The 22,362-nt window shown below is 39.7% G+C and overlaps 1 protein-coding gene and 1 pseudogene across 3 annotated transcripts in view; one reads left to right on the top strand and one right to left on the bottom strand.

The window, feature by feature from the left end:
• The window catches only part of TMCC3 (transmembrane and coiled-coil domain family 3), a 332,700-nt gene that overhangs the window by 33,675 nt on the left and 276,663 nt on the right, over positions 1–22,362 (top strand). The window lies entirely within an intron of this gene.
• Positions 13,493–22,362, bottom strand: part of LOC101446108 (protein SET-like) — a 37,242-nt pseudogene continuing 28,372 nt past the window's right edge.

The raw sequence follows: 22,362 nt of genomic DNA, 5'->3' as shown, positions 1-22,362 counted from the left end.
GGACAGATGCAGCCCAAGTGGTTGAGTGCCTGCCTCCCACATACTAGTTCCTGGGTTTGATCCTCAGTACCAAACAAAAACAAATAAATGAAAAAACCAAGTCTCTTTGGCGAGCAGATGTAGCTCAGGGGTTGAGTGCCTGCTTCCCATATATGAGGTCCTGGGTTCAATCTCTTGTACCTCCTAAAACAAACAAAAAACATGAAAAAGCCCACAAAACCCCCAACATCTCATAAAAGAACCATCCAGGATGTTGATATAACTAATGTTTTATACACAAATACAAAATTTTTTTAGGACTATGTAGATAGATATTATAATTGAGTGTACCAGTAAGATAAATCATATGATGATCTTAATAGATTCCTAAAAGGCATTTGATAAACACTCACTTTTTGGTCTTTTTTTTTATTAGCACAGTTATAGGTTTACAATAAAATCATGCATAAAATACAGAGTGCCTATATTCTGTCCCCCCTACAATTTTCCCCTTTATTAATACTTTGCATTCATGTGATACCTTTGTTAAAATTGATGAAACAATATTATTATAATTACACTATTAAATATAGTTAGTAATTTACATTAGGGTTCAATGTGTTTGTACAGTCTTATCTGTGCATTTTTTTCTTTATAAAAAAATTTAGTACCATATAAACAACCTAACATTTCCTCTTTCAACCACATTCAGATGTATATTTAGGTGCTTTTAATTAATGTTCACAGTATTATGCTACTATCACCACTATCCATTATCAAAACATTTTTTATTACTCCAAGTAGAAACTTCTTACTTAAGCATTACCTCCTCACTCACTACCCAACCCTGGCTCTTGGTAACCTGTATTCTAGTTTCTGACGCTTTGAATTTGTTTATTCTAATTATTTTATACCAGTGAGATCATACAATATATGTCCTTTTGTGTCTGGTTTATTTAACTCACAGGATGTCTTCACAGTTCATCCATGTAGTAGCATATATAAAAACTTCATTCCATTTCAAGGTTGAATAATATTTGATCATATGTATGTACCACATTTTGTTTATCCATTCATCTTTTAATGGAAACTTGGGTTGCTTCCATCTTTTGGCAATTGTGATTAATGCTGCTATGAACATCCATGCAAATATCTTTTGGATTCCTGCTTCCAGTTCTTTCAGGTATATAACTGTAAGATTACCAGGCATATGATAATTCTATACTTAAATTTCTGAGAAACCACCGAGCTGTTTTTCATAGTGCTTACACCATTTTACATCCCCACCAACAGTGAATAAATGATCCTATTCTTCTACATCGTCTCTAACCTGTTATTTTCCTTTTTTTTTTTTTTAAATAATAGCCTTTCCAGTGGGTGTGAAATGATATCTCATTGTGATTTTGATTTGCATTTCCCTAGTGACTAGTGTTGCTGAACATCTTTGCATGAGCTCATTGGCCATTTGTCTATGTTCTTTCAAGAAATATCTATTCAAGTCTTTGGCCCATTTTAAAATTGGGTTGTTTGTCTTTTTATTGTTCAGTTGTAGGATTTCTTATATATTCTGGATATTAAACCCTTATTAAGTATATGGTTTGCAAATATTTTCTCCCATCCTGTAGATTGTCTTTTTGCTTTCATGATAAACTCCTTTGATATAGAAAAATTTTGATGAAGTCTCCTTTGTCTATTTCCTTTTATTTTGTTCATACTTTTGGAGTGGAGTCTAAGAAACCATTGTCTAATATAAGGTCCTTTGTTTTCTTCTAGGAGTTTTACAATTTCTGTTCTTATATTTAAATCTTTGATCCATGTTGAGTTGATCTTTGTATATGGTGTGAGGTAGGTGTCTATTTTCATTCTTTAGCATATGGATATCCGTTTTTTTCCCAGCACCATTTGTTGAAGAGACTCTTCTTCCTCCATCGAGTGGGCTTTGCACCCTTGTCAAAAATCAGTTGGGCAAGGATGGGAGGGTTTATTTCTGAACTCTTAGTTTGGTTCCATTGATTTGTTTATCATTGTGCCAGTTCCATGTTGTTTTGGTTACTATAGCTTTGTAATAAGTTTTAAAATCAGGAGATGTGAGTCCGCCCCAAACCTTTCTCTTTCAGGGTGGTTATGGCTATTCGGGGCCCCTTTCTCTTCCATATATATTTGATGATTGGCTTTTTCATTTCTGCAAAAAGGCTGTTGGAATGTTTTTGGGGTTTGCATTGAATCTTTAATTTGTTTTGGATAGCATTGACATCTTACTGAAAACCTTCCAATCCATGAACACAGAACGTCCTTCCATTTATTTAGTTCTTCTTTGATTTCTTTTAGCAATGTTTTGTAGTTTTCCATATACAAGTCCTTTACAACCTTGGTTAAATTTATTCCTAAATATTTGATTCTTTTAGTTGCTATTGTAAATGGATTTTTTTCTTGATTTCCTCTTCATATGGTTACTAGTGTATAGAAACACCACTGATTTTTTAGTGTTGCTCTTGTATACCGCCACTTTGCTGAATTTATTAGCTTTAGTAGCTTCATTGTGGATTTTCTAGGATTTTTCTATGTGTATAGGATCATGTCATCTGCAAATGGTGAAAGTGTTACTTCTTTCTTTCCAATCTGGATGCCTTTCATTTCTTTTTCTTGCTTAATTGCTCTGCTTAAACTTTCAGTTCAATGTTGAATAACAGTGGTGTCAGTGGGCATCCTTGTCTTATTCAATTCTTTAGGGCGTTCAGTCTTTCACTATTGAGTTTGCTGTTAGCTCTGGATTTTTCATCTATGCATTTTATCATATTGAGGATGTTTCCATCTATTCCTAGTTTACTTAGTGTTTTTATATAGTCATACTGGATTTTGTCAAATCTGTCTCAATTGAGATGATCATATGATTTTCTCACTTCATTCTATTAATGTGGTGTATTGCATTAATTGATTTTCTTATGTTGAACCTGTATTAGTATTATGTATTTGTTATAGTTCATGAGAGAATGTTTTCACACTTATCCTGTTAACCACAGCCCTTCTTCCACCATTGGATTCCCTGTGTTACACAATCCCATGCCTTGTACAGTCCATTCAAAGTATACACTTAGTGGCTCTCATTTTCATCATAGAGTTGTGCTATTATCACCTCAGTCAATTTTAGGGGTGCTTGTTTTTTTGTTGTTGACTTTTAGTAGTTCTTTTTATATCCTGGATATTAAACTCTTATTAGATATATGATTTACCAGTATTTTTTCACAATTTTGAAGTTTTTCTTTTCACTTTGTTAAAAATATCTATTGACTCATAAAAGTTTGTAATTTGATGAACTCTTGATCCTAAACTTAGGGGGAAATCTTTCAGTTTTTCATCAACTCTAATTTTAGCTGTGGGTTTTTCATAAATTCCCTTTATAATGTTGTGGAAATTCCCTTCTTTTCCTAGCTTACTGTATGTTTTTATCATGACTGTGTGTGAGAATTTTTCAAATGCTTTTTCTAAGTCAATTGAAATGATAGTGTGGTCTCTGTTCTTTATGCTTTTAATGTGGTTAGTACATTGGTTGACTCTTCAATTTATTTCCAATTGTAAAATACACATAATATGAAAATCATTCTAACCATTTTAATTGGGCAATATTGTGACATTAAGTATATTGACAATATTGTGTAATTTTCACCACTATCTATTTCCAGAATATTTGCATCATTCCACACCAGGACTCATGCCTATTTAATGTAATAACTCCCACTTCCCCCCTCCCCTCAACCCCGGTAACCATTATTCTGCTTCTTGTCTCTGTGAGTTTGCTTATTATAGGTATTTTGTATAATAGAAACCATGCTATAATTGTCCTTCTGTGTCTGGATTGTTTAATAAAACATTTCTTCAAGGTTTATCCATGTTTTAGCATATACCAGTACTTCATTTCTTTTGATAGCTGAATAATATTCCATTCTATAGATCACTTGTTTATCCACTCTTTTGATGGACTGTTGGGTTGCTTTTACCTTTTGGCTAATCTGAATAATACTGTGGTGACTATTGTTGTACAAATATCTGTCCTAGTCCCTGTTTTCAATTCTTTGGGGGTAGATACCTCGAAAAGGAATTGCCAGCTCATTATGATAATTCTGTGTTTAATTTTCTGAGAAACTATGTGTCTGGTTGTGGACATACAGAATAGGTTCTGCTGAAGTTCGATGGCCCTTATGACTGAAAAGCAAGCAGGCCACCCTATATAGCAAAATAGTATCAGTTTATTAGGAACTTACAGACCAGGAAGCTGGTCCTGGGTGGCTGCAGGACATTCAGCATAGTGCTTCCTGCTGCCCAGGGGTTATATGGGGTAAGAACAAGGAAGGCTCAGCAGCTAAGCTGGTGTTTGCAAGATTGTAAACATGTCTCTTTGAAGTTACTGATATGTAGCAGGAGTGGTTCTAATATAGGTAACTACTGTGCTTAGGAATGTGCACATGTACTTTGGATGCATCTTTGATGGGGAAGAGTGGGCATGGACCTCTTATTTAAGAATTTATGGATTCTCTGGTTTATGGCCTCATATTCCATCCCTTAAAAAACCCATTCTTACATTCTACATGCCCCTCTTCCACGAATATCCTTGAGCAGCAATTGAAGGGCAAAATCTGGAGGCAGAATTCACAAAAATATAAGACACGTATACTAATACCTATGCCTGCTAATGTTAAAAGGAAAACTAGTGAAGTTGATTCCCAAACCCCATTCTTTTAGGTTAAAAGGTGATACTGTACAAGGCGTTCCATTTCTGTGGGAGGTCAGCAACTGTCCACATCCCCAGCAGTTAGTCTGGTTATGAGCTGCAGCCACCATTACAGTTTATCTGGGACCTGCCTTCTAGCCATAGTACTGGACTTGGAATATCTCTAAGAGACTCATACAAGTTGGGGATGGCCTCAGGGGCCTCCCGCAGCCTGGGTCTTAGGTTGGACCTGGAACACTCTGTGGGTGGGTGCAGAGTCACAGCTTAGAGCATTTTCTGGAGCCTCATCAAGAAAGGGGAAGAAGGAGGCACGTAGGTCAGATAAAGGGATGTCATGGCCAGAGCCTGCAAGCTGCCTTCCATCTGTGCTTTTTGAAGTGCAATTGAGCAAAATGATAGCGTCTGTTCTTCTAACTAGTAGATTGTGAGGCTGGTGCTGTACTGTTGGGGCAGTGATGGAGGGGAAGTTGTGGCAGCACCCACCTTCTTCCACGCGTAGGTGCTTCTCCTAGTCGGGGCGGAAGAGCAGCGTGGCTGTGGATGTCCCTGCATATAATTCTTTTTGTTGTTGTTGTTCTGCACCTTTAATTTTATCACTGAACCTTGTCCCTTGTATACCATTCTATATCAGAATGTATAAAGTTACCACATCCTTTTTACCAACTATATAATATCCCATTTATTGGCCTATTACAATATATTTAACCACTCTCCTATCAATGACTATTTAGGTGGTTTACAATCTGTGATAGTATTAATAAAATAATGTTTCAAAGAATAATTTGTACAAATGTCATTTTAAACATGTGGTCTTCTCACTAGAACAAATTCCTTAGAATTTGAGTATCTTTTAGGACTGCATGTTCTCTTTCTTTGCAAAAGTTGAAAGACCAGGTTTGTGTCCTCAGCACTCTCCCCTGAGCACCAAGTCACTGATGAGCCATTTATTTAAAATATCTACATGGCTATCTCAAGCCTATTATGTCATAAACTGACCTCATCTTTTTTTTTAAGATTATTTATTCCCCCCCTTGTGGCTTGTTCCTTTTCATTTGCTGTCTCTTCTCTGTGCCCATTTGCTGTGCGTTTTTCTGTATCTGCTTGTCTCCCTTTTCGTTGCGTCATCTTGCTGCTTCAGCTCTCTGTGCGCATGGGCCATCAGCTCTCCACAGCACACGGACCAGCTTTGCCTTCGCAAGGAGGCCCTGGAATGCGAACCCAGAGCCTCCCGTGTGGTAGATGGGGGCCCAACTGATTGAGCCACAGCCGCTTGCCTGACCTCATCTTTTTTATCATATAAATGGCACCTCCATTCACTCACAATGGGATATTATTCAGACATAAAAGTAAAAAAGCTCTGATACATGCTACAACATGAATGAACCCTGAAGATGTCATGTTGAGCGAAACAAGCCAGACACAAATAGACAAACATTTCTTGACTGTATGATCTCACTTATATGAAATACCTATAATAAGCAAACTTCATGGAGACAGATAGTAGATTACAGGTTACTAGCAGCTATGACGAGGGGGAAGGGTGGGGTGAGGAGGGGATTATTGCTTAATAGGTGTAGAGTTTCTGTTTGAGTTGATGAAAAAGTTGAGGTAATAGATGTTAGTGATGGTAGCACAATATTGTGACTAGAATTAATGACACTGAATTGTACACTTAAAAGTGATTAAGAGGAGAAATTTTCAGTTGTATATATGGTACTGCAATGCAAAGTAAAAAGAAAAAAAGATTAAAAAACAGTTCTGTATCTCATCCCAGTTTTCCACCTCTCTTCCCAAGAGATAACTAACATTACCAGTTTCTTGAGCATCTTTGGAGAGAAATTTTAGGCATAAACAGTTCTCTGAATTTGTATCCTTTTCCCACATAAATGGTAGCACATGCTACTTACAGAAGATAGTCTTCAGAAGACTTACTCTCTAAATATTTCCTGAGTTAGCATACTTTGCATTATTACTACAGTTATTCAATCCATTGTTGAAGAGTACAGATCTGTTACTTTGTAGAATATCACTCAATTTTGCTTGTCTGGTGTTTCCTTATGATTAAATTAAATTTATGCACTTTTGGAGGTAATACGACAGAAAGAATATTGTGTCCTCTTTAGATGCTTCACATCAGAAGGCACTTCATGTGAGTTTGTGTTATTGTTGATGAACTGAATTTCCAGCACTTGGTTAAGGTGAAGTTTCCAATTTTCTCCATTGAAAAAAAAAATTTTTTTTTAAGATTTATTTATTTATTTAATTACCCCCCTCCCCCGGTTCTCTGTTCTCTGTGTCTATTTGCTGCGTCTTGTTTCTTTGTCTGCTTCTGTTGTTGTCAGCAGCACGGGAAGTGTGGGCGGCGCCATTCCTGGGCAGGCTGCACTTTCTTTTGCGCTGGGCGGCTTCTCCTTACGGGGTGCACTCCTTGCGCGTGGGGCTCCCCTACGCGGGGGACACCCCTGCATGGCAGGGCACTCCTTGCGTGCATCAGCACTGTGCATGGGCCAGCTCCACATGGGTCAAGGAGGCCCGGGGTTTGAACCGCGGACCTCCCATGTGGTAGACGGACGCCCTAACCACTGGGCCAAGTCCGTTTCCCTCTCCATTGAAAATTTATCAATTTTTCTTTTGTAATTAGTAAGTAATCTGTGAGGAGATTCTTTGAAACAGTATATATCTTGTTCTTCAGAAAGAATTCACTTCAAAGTTTTTACTTACACTGATGATTTTTGCCTGAATCACTTATTACTCTGACAAATTGCAAAATGGTATGTATTACTTTTATTTTCACCGTTCTCAAGCTCTGCTGAACTCTAGAGCCGAACTGGGTCAGTAGTGCTGTGGAACACCTCTTGGAATTACCTCTGCCTCTTGAAGTACTGCTTACCCATTTCCAGGATTCTCAACTTGTAGTCTCAGCGGAATGGTGCCTTCCCAGCAGAGTGAGAAAGATTTGGGGCCAAGGGTGATTTTTGGAGATACACTGAATTTGTTTCTCTGCTCCCTCATTCTGGTTCCAGAGAAATAAAACAGTTTCTAGTGAGGTTGGTGATCTTTTGTGTGGCTTCTATGCCTTGAACTCTCTTCTCAGAGATTTTTGTCCATGGTCATGTCTTTGTTCTAAGACCTCACCAGGTTCTATTTCTCTGGACATAGAATCTAAATCTTTGGATTTAAAACCAAATTTGGACTCTTGACTCTGGAACCCTAATTTCTTTATCAAGTTGTTCTCTGGACTCAATCTCAGGGTAAGGGCTGTTTTTACATGCCTTGATGAGAGTGCATAATTGGCAAGAGTTGTAGGAGGTATGGCACCGTCTGGCTTTTCTATATTGAACCTCTGTAGGGTGATCTTGCCTGTGATTTCACTTAATTCTAAGGCCTCTTCAGGTTCTATTCCTCTCTGGAATGAGAGTCTAGCTCTTCATTTCTGAAACCAAATCTGGATTATAGACTTTTATTTTTTAAAGATTTATTTATTTATTATACCTCCCCCCCCCCCCCCCCCCCCCGTTGTCTGCTCTCTCTGTCCATTCACTGTGTGTTCTTCTGTATCTGCTTGTATTCTTATTAGGTGGCTCCAGAAACCGATTCCGGGACCTTCTGGAGTGGGAGAGGTGATCATCCTCTTGTGCCAGCTCGCTGTTCTGCTATGTCTTCTTATTCTCTCTCCTCTGTGTCTCTTGTTGCATCACCTTGCTGCACCAGCTCTCGGTATCAGCTGGCACTCCTGCACGAGGTGGCATTCCTGCACAGGGTGGGATTCCCGCGTGGGGCAGCACTCCACATGGGGTAGCACTTCACATGAGCCAGCTTGCTGCACGGGCCAGCTTGCCTTCACCAGGCATCGAACCCTGGACCTCCTATATGGTTGACCACATCTGTTTCCCATGGATTCTAGATTCTTCAGTGTTAATTTCTAAAGGAAGTTTTTGTTTAGTGGCATAAATCAGATAAGGTTTTTGGTTAAAAGTGTCAATGAGAATTTTCAGCTGATCTGCTGTGAATTTGGTGTGACTGTAGCTATGATCTTGTTTGATGAGTTGTCCTGGGTTGTGCTGGAAGGGATTCCTGGTGTTCAATCATGTTTCTTGTTCATGTAATTCTTCTAATATGCTGTTAGGTTTGGTTTGCTAGTATTTTGTTGAGGATTTTTGATTCTATATTCATAAAGTCTATTGGTCTGTAATTTTCTTATCAAGTGGTATCTTTATCTGGCTTTGGTATTAGGGGTGATGCTAGCCTCATAGAATGAATTAGAAAGTGTTCCCTTCTCTTTAATATTTTGGAGGCTTTTGAGCAGGATTGGTATTATTTTGTGTTGAAAATATTTGGTGAAGCTCACCGGCGAAGCTTACCAGTGAAGCCATCCATTCCTGGGCTTTCCTTGGTTGGGAAATTTTGAAATAGTGAGTCAGGCTCTTTACTAGTTATTTGTCTGTTGAAATCTTCTATTTCTTCTTGAGTCAGTGTGGACAATTTGTATGTTTCTAGGAATTTGTCCATTTCATCTAAGTTATCTAATTTATTGGCATGTAGTTGTTCACTGTATCCTTATACAATCCTTTTTATTTCTCTTGGGTTTGTAGTAATACCCCCCCCCCCCGCTTTCATTTCCAATTTCACATCCCCTCGTTTTTCTTTTATCTTTTTAGTTAAAGATTTGTCAATTTTATTGATCTTTTAAAATAACCAGCCTTTGATTTTATTGATTTCTTTCCCTCTCTCTTTTTTTTTAAAATATTTATTTTTATTTATTTCTCTCCCCTTCTCCCCTGCCCCCCAGTTGTCTGTTCTCTGTGTCCATTTGCTGTGTGTTCTTTTTTGTCTGCTTCTATTGTTGTCAGCGGCACAGGAATCTGTTTCTTTTAGTTGCGTCATCTTGTTATGTCAGCTCTCAGTGTGTGTGGCGCCATTCCTGGGCAGGCTGCACTTTCTTTCACGCTGGGCGGCTCTCCTTTCGGGGCGCACTCCTTGCGCGTGGGGCTTCCCTACGCGGGGGACACCCCTGCGTGGCACGGCACCCCTTGTGCGCATCAGCACTGCACATGGGCCAGCTCCACACGGGTCAAGGAGGCCCGGGGTTTGAACCACAGACCTCCTATGTGGTAGATGGACGCCCTAACCACTGGGCCAAGTCCACCCCCCTCTCTTTTCCTCTCTTTTTATTCTCTATTTCATTTATCTGTGCTCTAATCTTTGTTATTTCTGCTCTCATGCTTACTTTTGGGTTTAGTTTGCTCTTTTTTTCAGTTACTCCAGTTATTAGGTTAAGCCTCTGATTTGGGCTCTTAAGTTTGATTGCAAGCATTTAGAGCTATAAGTTCCCTCTCACCACTGCCTTTGTTACAACCATAAGTTTTGGTATGTTGTGTTTTCATTTTTATTTGCCTTAGGATATTATCTAATTTCCCTTGTGATTTCTTCTTCCATCTATTGGTTGGTTAGGAGTGTGTTAATTCCCCCATATATGCACATTTTTCCATTTCTCCCTCTGTTATTTATTTCTTACTTTATTACATTGTTATCAGAGAAGATACATTGTATGATTTCATTATTTTTTAATTTATTAAGACTTGTTTTATGACCTAACAAATACTTTATCCTGCCAAATGGTCCATGAGCACTAGAGAAGAATGTGTATTCTGCTGTTGGATGAAGTGTTTTATATATGTATATAGATCCAGTTGGTTTGTAGGCGTGTTTAAGTCTTCCATTTCCTCATTGTTCTTCCATCTAGATGTTCTATCCATTATTGAAAGTGGTGTGTTGAAGTCTTCTATTGTGAATGTAGAACTAATTCTCCATATCTGCCTCATACATCTTGGGATTCCATCATTAGCTGCATATATATTTATAATTATTATGTCTTCTTATTGAATTGGCCCCTTTATCAGTATATAATGACCTTATTTGTCCCTTGTAGCGGTGTTTGACTTAGAGTCTATTTTATCTGATAGTAGTATAGCTACCCCAGCTCTCTTTTGGTTACTGTTTGCATGGTATATGTTTTTTTCCATTCATTCACTTTTAACCTAGTTGTGTCTTTGAATTTAAAGTGAGTCTCTTTTAAATAGCATATAGTTGGGTTGTGCTTTTTTATCCATTCTGTCTCTGCCTTTTTACTGGAGAGTTTTATCTATTTGCATATAAAGTAACTACTGATACTGTAGGAATTTCTTATGCCATTTTTCAGTTTGGTTTTTTTAAAGCTTACTTGTTTTTCCCCCCTCAGTTCTTCCATTAATGCCTACTTTTATGTTTACTTGATTTCTTGGTAATGTATCATTTTGAGTCTCATTTCATTTCATTTTGTATATATTTTTTCAGATATTTTCTTTGTGGTTACCATGGGATTAAAATTTAAAATCCTAAATCTATAACAATCCTAATTGATTTGATACCAACTTAATTTCCATAGCACAAACAACCACCTTCCTTACCCCCAGCTCTTTGTTGTACTTGTTACAAATTATATACCTATACATTGTAAGTCCCAAACCATAGGTTTATCATTACTTTCTATGCATTTTCACTTTTTTTTAGAAGTAGAAAGTAGAGTTACATACCAAAAAAAGATGATATAATAGTAGTGGCATTTAAAATTAAGCAGTTACCTTACTGGATTTCTGGATTTCTTTATTTCCTTGTTTCTTTATACCACTTTCAGTATCCTTTCAGTCTGAAGAACTCCCTGTAGCATTGATTGTAGGGCAGGTCAACAACTCCTTCAGATTTTTTTCCTTTTTTTTTTTTTAAAAATCTGGAAATGTCTTAATCTCTCCTTCATTTTTGAAAAAAGTCTTACTGAATAGAAAATTCTTGGTTAGAAATTGTTTTCTTTCAGATGCTTAGTTGTTTAATCCCTCTGCCTTCTTGCTTCCTGGGTTTCTGATGAGAATTCAGCCCCTAATTTTATTGGGGCTCCCTTGTACATAACACGTTACTTTTCCCTTGTAGCTTTCAGAACTCTTTCCTTGTCCCTGGTAATTATCTGGTTGACATTCTCTTTGAGTTTATCCTATTTGTGGTTCCTTGGCTTTCTTGAATGTATATATTCATGTCTTTTGTTAAGTTTGGGACATTTTCTGCTTTTATTTCTCTGAATATTCCTTCCTCCCCCTTCTCTCTTTCTTCTCTTTCTGATACTCCCATAATGCATATATTGGTATGCTTCATTGTGTCCCACAGGTCTCTTAGCCTCTGGTCACTTTCACATTCTTTTATCTCTCTGATTCTTAATCTGAATCATTTAAATCATCTTGTCTTTGAATTCACTGATTCTTTCTTCTGTCAGCTCCAATCTGCTGTTGAAAGAAACCCCCTAGGGAATTTTTTATTTCAGCCTTATAGTCTTCAACTGCAGTGTTCCTTTTTAAACTTTCTGAATCCTAGTCGAGATTCTCATAATGTTATTGTTTCTTATCCTTTACTTCTTATTCTGCATTTTCCTTTATCTCTTGGAGCATATTCAAGAGCATTTTAAAAAAATCTTTGGTTTGTCCAAAGTCTGGTATTTTTTATTCGTGGTTTCTGAATTTTTATCTTATTTCTTTGGAGGGGGTCATCATTTTCAATTTCTTTGTCTTGTAAGCCTTTTTTGCACACTACTATTTTTTTTTTTTTAAGGGAAGTACTGGGGATTGAACCCAGGACCTCCTACATGGGAAGCAGGTGCTCAACCACTTGTGCTACATTCACCCCCTGACACTGTATATTTTGATGTATTTTTTTAAAGATTTATTTTTTATTTATTTCTCTCACCTTCTCCACCCCCTTAGTTGTCCACTCTCTGTGTCCATTCACTGTATGTTCTTCTGTGACCACTTCTATCCTATTTAATGGCACTGGGAATCTGTGTTTCTTTTTGTTGTGTCAGCTTTCCATGTGTGCGGCACCATTCCTGGGCAGGCTGCACTTTCTTTCCCGCTGGGTGGCTCTCCTTATGGGGTGCACTCCTTGCGCGTGGGGCTCCCCGACATGGGGGACACCCCTTCATGGCAGGGCACTCCTTGCGCGCATCAGCACTGCGCATGGGCCAGCTCCACACGGGTCAAGGAGGCCCGGGGTTTGAACCGTGGACCTCCCATGTGGTAGACGGACGCCCTAACCACTGGGCCAAGTCCGCTTCCCTAGAGAATTTTCTTTTAAAAGTGTCGTCTTTAACTGCAAGAATGTCCGTTAACCAGCACAATTAAACATGCCAAAGGAGAAGCCATGTTGTCAAAATGCCCACTTAACCCACCCAAACAGCTCAAACCCACCCTTTGCTGACCTTCTATAACCCCATCAAAAAATTTTTTTTTTGTTTCTAAACAAGAGAAACTAGACAGATGCAAGTTAGTAAATGCTAAATATCCATACTCAAATAGAGACACCGTGTAATTTCAGAGCCCAATTACAGAGAAAGGAGGGAAAAAAGCCAGAATTCTATGCACTGCTACACAGAGGCCTGGCTCCCTCCAGCTTTCAGCAGAGGTTCTTCTTCTTTCCTACAGAACACGGTGGTGTGTTGATTCCATAAAGTTTTTGTTGAGACAGAATGGGAAAAAAATGAATTTGGAACAGAAAGAGGTAGAGATTATTTTCCCACTGCATTTTTCTCAAGGTATTTCCTCCAAAATAAGTTGAGAACCACAGTGAAAAGGAGAGAAGAGAGACCTCAAAAACAAGGTGACTGAGCACAAGAGGGGGAAAAAAAAGACTAACTTACTCCTAGCGACTGGAGAAAATTAAAAAGGAAAGGTTGGGATCCATCAGTGTTCATTAGTCATCTCCTTCATCCTACTCACCTTCCTCTCACTCATCATTATCTTCTTCTCTTTCTCCGCCTTTATCATCCATATCAGGAACCAAATAGTATTGTAATGGATTTGGGCAAATATTGTCTTTGATAACCTCTCCTTACTCATCTGCACCTGCATCAGAAGAGTCAGTGAACAGGTGTGGAAGCTTTCTCATTCTTCATGCTGCCTCTTCCTGCTGGCCTTATTCTCTGTTTGACTTAAATGTGTCAAGTCCTTTCCAGATTTCCATCTGATTTCAGTTGCCTTTGAGGACAGATCACCCTTCTCATGCAGGTGAATTTCTTTGGAGAGAACATTATTTTTGAAGTAGGGATTTTCATTAAAATAAAAACCTATTCTGTAACCTGATTTAATATCTTAAAATTCTGTCACTTCAACTCAGGTCATATAATGCAGCACCTCTTCATCTTCCTCCTCCTCCTCCCTAAGAAGTGCAGACACTTGTGGATGGTTGACATACGTTGTTAACCCGAAATTTGGGATTTTGGCGATCAATTCTGACTTCTTCTGAAAGAATGGTTGGTGAAATTTATAGTATTTCTGTTCTACTTACAGAATCTCCTCACTGGCTTGTTTATGCAGTCTGTCTTTTTCATTTCTACTTCATCAATATGTTCAACTGCTTCCTTCTGTTCTTTTCCTGAGGTTTTGTCAGCCCTGTTGTGGTTGGAGTTGAGCTCTGTTTTGCTGACTTTGGCCTCCAGTGCTGACTTGGTGCTGCTCCTTGGTGTGTGTGGGGAGTGGAGATGGGGAAAGAAGGGAAGGCGAAGGGGTGGGCAGGAGACTTCCCTTCAATCCACGTACATGGTCACTCACTTGGTCTGTTCTCTCTCCCCCTCCCTCTCCCTGTCTGTGTACCCCCCTCCCCCCAGCCTCCCCCCCCTCCCCCCCCCCCCCCCCCCCCCCCGCCTCCTGCGAGGGGCTGGGGCAGAGTGCTGGGCCCTGACTGGGGCACCTGCCTGCAGAGGGAGGTAGTGACAGCAGCTGGTGGGCAGGTGGCCCGGCTCTCTCACTCTGTGCTCTAGCTCTCTGTTCAGCTCAACCCGAGCCGGTTCTTCTTCCTCCTCCTACAATTTTAAAAGAGCACTTTCTTGATTTGGTACTTGCCCAATTACTGGAACCCTTAAATGTTTTCTGGAATTTGAAGAAGATGGCTCTGTCAGTTTTTACTAGTTGTTTGAAGAGTCTGTGGAGAAACAGTACTCTAGAGTATCTTACTGCCATATTGGTTAACTGGAAGTCTCATTAACCATTTTTAATTTAAAGAAGGAATACTCTGGAAAATAGGGTAATATTGTTTACATGATGTTTTAAGTTTGCCAAAAGGCTGCCAATTCAAAGTACCAGAAACTTGTTGGATTATATAAAGGGTATTTATCTGGGGGGTAAAAGCTCATGGTTCCAAAGCTATGAAACTTCCAATTCAAGGCACCACAAGAGATGCTTTCTCACCAAAGTCACTACTGTTGATCCTGGTCTTGTTGCCACATGGTGAAACAAGATGGCCGCCACCCTCTTTGGAGGTCTCTCCCTTCCCCTCCAGAATCTGCCCTCTCTTAGAGCTCAGCTTTGAGCAACCAGGCATAGGGCTTGTTTCTTTCTGGGACTCCTATGTCTGTCTTGGCTGTTCCACTCTCTCTTCAAGTTCAGATGTGAGCTATTAGGCATGTAGCAGGGCTGGTTTCCTCTTGAGTTGCTCCATGGGCCCAGCCTCTTGGGGGCTTTGTGCTTAAGCAGTCCTCTCTCTCACATTACAGAACCAAATATGCTGGCTTTCTTTGTCTTCTGCCCATCTCAGTCTCTGTGTCTCCCTTTATATCAGACCCAGCAAGAGGGCAGAGACCCCACATGAACCATGCCCCACTGATGTAATCCAGTCAAAGGGTTTCACACCCACAGGATGGATTAGTTTACAAACATAATATTTCTCTTTTTGAGATTCATAAAATAATCTCAAACTGATAGACATGAATAAGGATATTTAAAACCAAGAAAAAAATTTATGCCTGTGCACACACACACATATACTTAGATCTTAAACCAGCATCTAACATCACAGTTAGTAGTGAAACACTAGGGAGTCCTATTAAATTTCTTTAAAAAAGAAACAAAGTAACAAGATAATATTATTGTTCTGGAATTGGTTGCCAGTACAATGAAGCATGAAACATTTATTTGTATATTGCTGCTAGTATGAAGAAAAAATATATATATTTATTTACAAGCAACAATTACATACCAATAAAAGCAAACACATGTATCATTCCTAGAATTAATGAGAGTTCCATAAACTGCTGGGTATGTGTTATATACCTGCAAGAATTTCTTAAATACAAAGGGGGAAAAGCTTCCATTTACAATGGCAGCAAACAGCATACAACTCATAGAAAAACTCTCGTAACACATTGCTGGACTTACATAAGCAAAGGAATTTACTAGAAGATGTTTTTAGAAAAAGAATAAATGAGAACTACATCATATTTTTGGATGTTAGAATATCCAATATTCTAAATTTGTCATTTTCTTCAAATTACTTTATAGATTTTGTGTGTGATCACATAGTGCTGGTGAAGAGATTCATTGCTATAATGTTTCTGGAGTTCAATTTGATAATGTAGGAGGAAAGCCTTGAAAGAATCACTGTCCTTTTGGCTGCCTGAAACAGAAAACATGGCTGAAATGGTTTAAACAATAAGAAGTTTAGATTTATTATCTCACAGTCCAGAAGTAGAGTTTTCTTAGAGAACTCAGTGGCTCAAGAACATCATGAAGGACACAGAGTCTTTCCCTTTTCCTTTTCTGCTCTTTTCAATGTATTGGTTTTTCCCCTCAGGCTCGGCTCTTGTTAGTCACAAGATGGCTTCTTCAGTTCAAAGAGTCACATCCTTACAGTAGTAGAGTTGAGAAAAGTAACCATTTCTTCCTGCATGGGTATCTTTTTATAAGGAAAACCTGGGGTCTCTCTCAGACGCTAGAATTGCATTAAATGGGTCATACAAAAGGGTGGTGGGTTGGACTGGCCTGCAGTTCATAGCTTAGACTAGTCAAGATTTTCTTCTCTGTCCTTTGGGGAGTGGTCTGTCATCTGAACACATGGTAAAGTGTAGGGTGAACAACTGAACTACATGGGCTGAACCAGCAAGGAAGACTGTGTGTGTAGGCCAGTTCTAGGAGTTTATTTTGAAGACATATTCATAGAAATTGACAAGGCTTTGTGTGCTCAAATGAACAATATTACTTACAATAATAAAAACCTTTATCAATTGTTATGTACTTATAGAAACTGTAAAAATATAAGGCATAGGTTTAAGTGTTGTATATTCATAATAAACAGAATATTAGGAAATCATTAATTGTGCTTTCAGAGACTATTCCATAAGAAAAACTCTATAAAATATAAGTGGGGGGAAAATCAAGATATTGAATTATAACTTAACTGTTCCTATTTTAATTCACTCACATTCACATACTAAAGATTGGGAAGAAATACACCTGAGAATTCATTTTCTTCTAGTGGTAGGTAATGGGTAATTTTCTCTTTTTCTATATTTGCTGAACTTTCTCTAATAAGTAATACTCTTATGGCCAGAAAAATTAACTTTACAATCATAGACTTCACTTATTTCAGTTGCTGTGTAACAAACTATACCAAAATTTAGTGACTTAGCTATTTATTTAGTTCATAACTCTGCTAAATAAAAAATTGGGGCAGGGCTCAGGTAAGTAGTTCTTCTGTTCTTGACTGGGATTGCTCATATATCTGAGTCAGATGATGGTTTGAGTGCGGACTGACAGGGTGACCTCAGCTGGGATGGCTTATCTTTATGTCACATGCTCGCTCATTTTGCAGTGGCTAGCTCTGGTTTGATCTCATGACTATAGAGCAGGGCTCCAAGAGAGTGAACAAGGCCTCTTGAGCCCAGGCTCAGAACTGGCACCATCACTTCTGCCTCTTTCTTCTGACTAAAATATGTCACAAGCCCAGGTCAAATTCAGGGGATGGGGAAATAAATTTCCCTCTCTTGATAGAAGGAGCCACACAGTCACATTGACTAAAGGATGTCGATACTGGAGCGGTGGTGAATTTGGAGCCATTTTTGCACTTGATCTACTACTACATCTTAAAAATAGAGATAAACCCAAAGCCAAAAAACCTTACCTAAAAATTACAGAAATAGACTTTTGGGGAAGATGGTAGAGTAGGGTACTCCAGGAATCAGTCTTTCCACAAAAATAAATATTAAACCCCCTCCATGGGACACTTTGAAGCTGGTCTGTGCCACCTTCATGAGTCCCTGGCCCTGTTTTGGCTGGTGAAGACTGAATTGGGAAAATCTTCCTTGGGGTGACCCTCTCCCAGCATTTTCCCTCCAGGCAAAAGCAGTGTAAGACAACAAAAGGAGTGTAAAAAACTATAGAGGCAGACAATCTGGGACAAAGGCCTGCCCGCTTCCTATACCTGGGAGAGGGAGCTTTGTCCCCTGGGAAAGAAAGGGAACAACAAAATTCCTATGATCAGGGAAACTCCAAAACAACTAAGAAGCAAAATCCCAGCACAAGACAGAGACCCAGTAAGATAGGGAATACCCTGCTTAGTAGCCTTGGACAGACTTCCTTGATAGGAGGGCTGAAGTTAAAGAAAATCTGTATCTTATTACCAGCTGGTTGCAAAACCAAGAAACAGACATCCCAGAGAGTAAATCCCAGAGTTAAACATTTTAAAATATTCAAATGTACACTGTGGGGAAGCAGACTTGGCTCAGTGGTTAGGACATTCGTCTACCATATGGGAGGTCTGCGGTTCAAATCCCGGGCCTCCTTGACCCGTGTGGAGCTGGCCCATGCGCAGTGCTGATGCATGCAAGGAGTGCCGTGCCATGATGGGGTGTCCCCGCGCAGGGGAGCCCCACACACAAGGAGTGCGCCCCGTAAGGAGAGCCGCCCAGCGTGAAAGAAAGTGCAGCCTGCCCAGGAATGGTGCTGCACACACGGAGAGCTGACACAACAAGATGATGTAACAAAAAGAAACACAAATTCCCGGTGCCACTGACAACAACAGAAGCTAACAAAGAAAAAGATGCAGCAAATAGACACAGAGAACAGATAACCGGAGGCGGGGGTAGGAGAGAGAAATAAACTAAATAAATAAATCTTAAAAAAAAAGTACATTGTGCAACAAAAGAGTACAAGACAAAGAAGCAGGAAATGATGGTCCATCCAAAAGAAGAGGCTAAAACTACAGAAAACACCAATGAAAAAAATGAGAATGTGGACATACCAAAAAAACCCTTTAGCAAAATTATCTTAAAAATGCTTAAGGGGATGAAGGAAAGTACAGAGATAAAACTACAGGAAAATAATGAATGAACAATATGAGAGTCTAAGTAAAGAGAAACTTTAAAAAGGAATGAAACAGGACTACTGTAGTTGTAGTTGAAGACTGCAATAACTGAAACAAAAAATTCCCAGAAAGTTTTCAAGAGCAAAATAGAGTTCACAGAAGAAAGAATCATTGAACTTGAAGACAAGGCACTTGGAATGAGTCAGGTTGAAAGAAAAAAAGAAATACTATTTTAATAGTGAAATAGCCCAAGACAGCTATGGGACATGTGCATCAAAATATGCATTATGGGGGTACCAGAAGGAGAAGACAGAGAGAAAGGGGCAGAAGGAATGGTAAAAGAAATATCAGAGAACTTTACAAACTCAGCAAAATACATGAGTATGCACATCCGTGAAGTTTAGAGAACACCAAACAGGATAAACCTAAGGAAAAATATTGATTACACTATCAAATGCAAAGGACAAGCACAGAGTTCTGAAAGCTGTAAGAGAGAAGCAAAGTGTTACATACAAGGGAGTCCTAATTAGATTGAGTTCTGATTTCTCATCAGAAACTATGGAGGCAAGAAGGCAGTGGGTTGAAATACTTGAAGTATTGACAGAAAATAACTTCCAGCCAAGAATTTTCTATCTGGCAAGACTTTCTTTTAAAAATGGGGTGAAATTAAGACATTCTCAGATAAACAAAACTGAGGTTTACGTCATCACTAGACCTGCCCTACAAGCAATGGTAAAAGGAGTTCTTCAGACTGAAAGGGAAGGACACTAGACAGTTGTTCAAAGCATCATAAAGAAATAAAGACTTGTGTAAAGGTACCATTTGTGTAATTATGAATGCTAGTGTATTGTGTATTGTTTGAAAAGTAGCTCCACTTCTTCCTGTGATGCTAAAATGCAAGTGCATGAAAAATAATGATAAATTTAGATTTTTGGACATACATTGTACAAAGATACAAGTAGTAACAAATAAACTAAAATAGTAGGGAGACAGAGGGGAATAGGGGAAGTATATGTGCATGCTAATGAAGTTAAGTTGGTATCATACCAAATATTATTATATATTTATGGGGTAATATAAACTTAAACCATGATAACCACAAGGAAAATAGATGAAAAATATATCCAGATAGAAAAGAGAAGGCACTCAATATAGTACAATACACACAAAAAATATAAAAGTAGACATTAACAAAGTGAGAGACAAAAAAAGTATAAGACTGACAAAGGCTAAATTGCAAAATGTCAGAAGAATGTCCTGTATTATCAGTAGTGACTTCAAATGTAAATGGATTAAACTCTCCAGTCAAAAGGCAGTGATTTGCAGAATGGATAGAAAAACATGACCCACCCAACTGTATGCAGTCTGCCAGAGATTCACCTTAAATTCAAAGATACAAGTAGACTGATGGTGAAAGAATGGAATAAATATACTTTTCAAGTAAACAAAAGAGAGCTGGGGTGGCTATACTAATATCAGATAAAATAGACTTTAAGTAAAAAAAGTTAACAAGAGACAAAGATGGCCATTATACACTGATAAAAGGGACAATTCAACAGGAAGACTTAGCAATTATATATGTGCCTAATAGCAGAACCCCAAAATACATGAAGAAAATAGTGACAGGTTAGAAGGGAGAAATGTGTGGTTCCATATTAACAGTAGGAGACTTTAACAGAAAACTCTCAATAACGGATAGAATATCTAGTCAGAATGTCAGTAAGGAAGTAGAGGATTTCAGTGATATACTAAAACAACTAAACCTAACATATATGGAACACAGTACGAAACAAAAACAAAACACATGCCCTTCTCGAGTGTACATGGACCATTTTCCAGGATAGATAACAAGTCTCAATAAATTTAAAAATATTTACATCACGTAATGTATATTCCCTAACAATGGAATTAAGCTAAGAATCAGTAACAGAGGAAGGGAAAATTCACAAATACGTGGAAATTAAACAGCATACTCTTAAACAACCAATGGGCTAAAGAGGAAATCAGAAGTGAAATTAGGAAATATCTTGAGGTAAATGAAAATGAAAATACAACATACCAAAACTTATGGGGTGCAGTGCAGACATTGCTGGGAGTGAAATTTATAGCTCTTAATGCTTACATTAATAAGAAGAAAGATTCAAATCAGAGACCTAATCTCAAAAGTGGAAGAACTAGAAAAAGAAGAACAAACTAAGCCCCAAGTGAGCATAAGGAAGGAAATAACAAAGATAAAAGTGGAGATAGAGGAAATAAGAAAACAATAAAACAGTAGAGAGAATCAACAAAACCAAAAGTTGGTTCTTTGAAAAGATTCATAAAATTGACTATCATTTAGTTAAACTGACAAAGAAGAAAAGAGAGAGGATACAAATGAAAATCAGAAATGAAAAGGGGACATGCGGCGGCTTGCTCAGTCGGTGGCGGTGGGGGTGCTCTGCCCCACGTTGGGCGCCAGCTGCGGCGGCTTGCTCGGTCGGTAGAGGTGGGGTCTGGCTGCGGACGAGGGGTCGGTCCAGCTCTGGACGAGGGGTCGGTCCCGCTTGGGATGAGGGGTCGGTCCGGCAGCAGACGAGGGATCGGTCTCACAAGGGGTTGCGCGGTTCGGCTGACGGGGTCGCCCGGCGAAGCCGGCGACGAAGGGGTCGCCCGGAGAAGCAGGCGACGAAGGGGTCGCCCGGAGAAGCAGGCGACGAACTGGGGACAAGGGAGGCCAGGCCCTTGTCGGGGGCTCTCAGGACTGGAGGGCGCACGGCAGAAGAACTACCACGGAGACAAGGTAAACACGCAAGTCCCCTTTACTGAGGGAGAGGCAACAGTTTTATAGGGGCTGGGGAAGGCTGATTGGTCGAAGCCACGCCCTGTTCTGATTGGTTGCCGGCGAAAGGTCAGTGGGCGGTACTGGACGGGGGAGGGGTGGTGGTTAGGGATTGGCTGTCGCTGTTGCTGGGGGAAGGGGCAGGGTTTAGGGATTGGTGGCTGCTGTTGCTGGGGTGGAGGGCAGACTTGAGTTTCCCGCCCACGCCTGGCTGTTGCTGCTGTTGGGGGAAGGGAAAAGGGCGGGCTGGATTTTTCCACCCACGCCTGGCTATTGCTGCTGTCGGGGGAGGGGAAAAGGGCAGACTGGAATTTTCCGCCCTGCGCCTGCGCAGGGAGAAAGAAGAAGAAGGGTGCCGCCCCACAGGCATCTGGTGGCGCCATCCGGGAGGAGGGGCGGCCGCGGAAGCATGGCTGCCGAGAAGGGGAGACCCGAGGGCACTCTGCGCCCATGCCGAGCTTCCTTCAGGGGTGGCGGTGAGTCCGACCAGCCACCCTATTATGGGGGCAGCGGCTTGGCCTGCCGCGGCTGCTCCCCCGCCAGACCAGCAAACCACACTTCAGCCCGAGGGGTGACCGCAGGGACATTACTACAGACCCTGCTGGAATAATAAAGGAGTATAAATGGATACTCCGAACAACTGTATGCAATTAAATTATATAACCTAGATGAAATGGACAGATTCTTA

The sequence above is a fragment of the Dasypus novemcinctus genome, chromosome 12 (assembly GCF_030445035.2).
Source record: "Dasypus novemcinctus isolate mDasNov1 chromosome 12, mDasNov1.1.hap2, whole genome shotgun sequence".
Taxonomy (NCBI): domain Eukaryota; kingdom Metazoa; phylum Chordata; class Mammalia; order Cingulata; family Dasypodidae; genus Dasypus; species Dasypus novemcinctus.
This window is presented reverse-complemented; position numbering and strand designations above follow the sequence as displayed.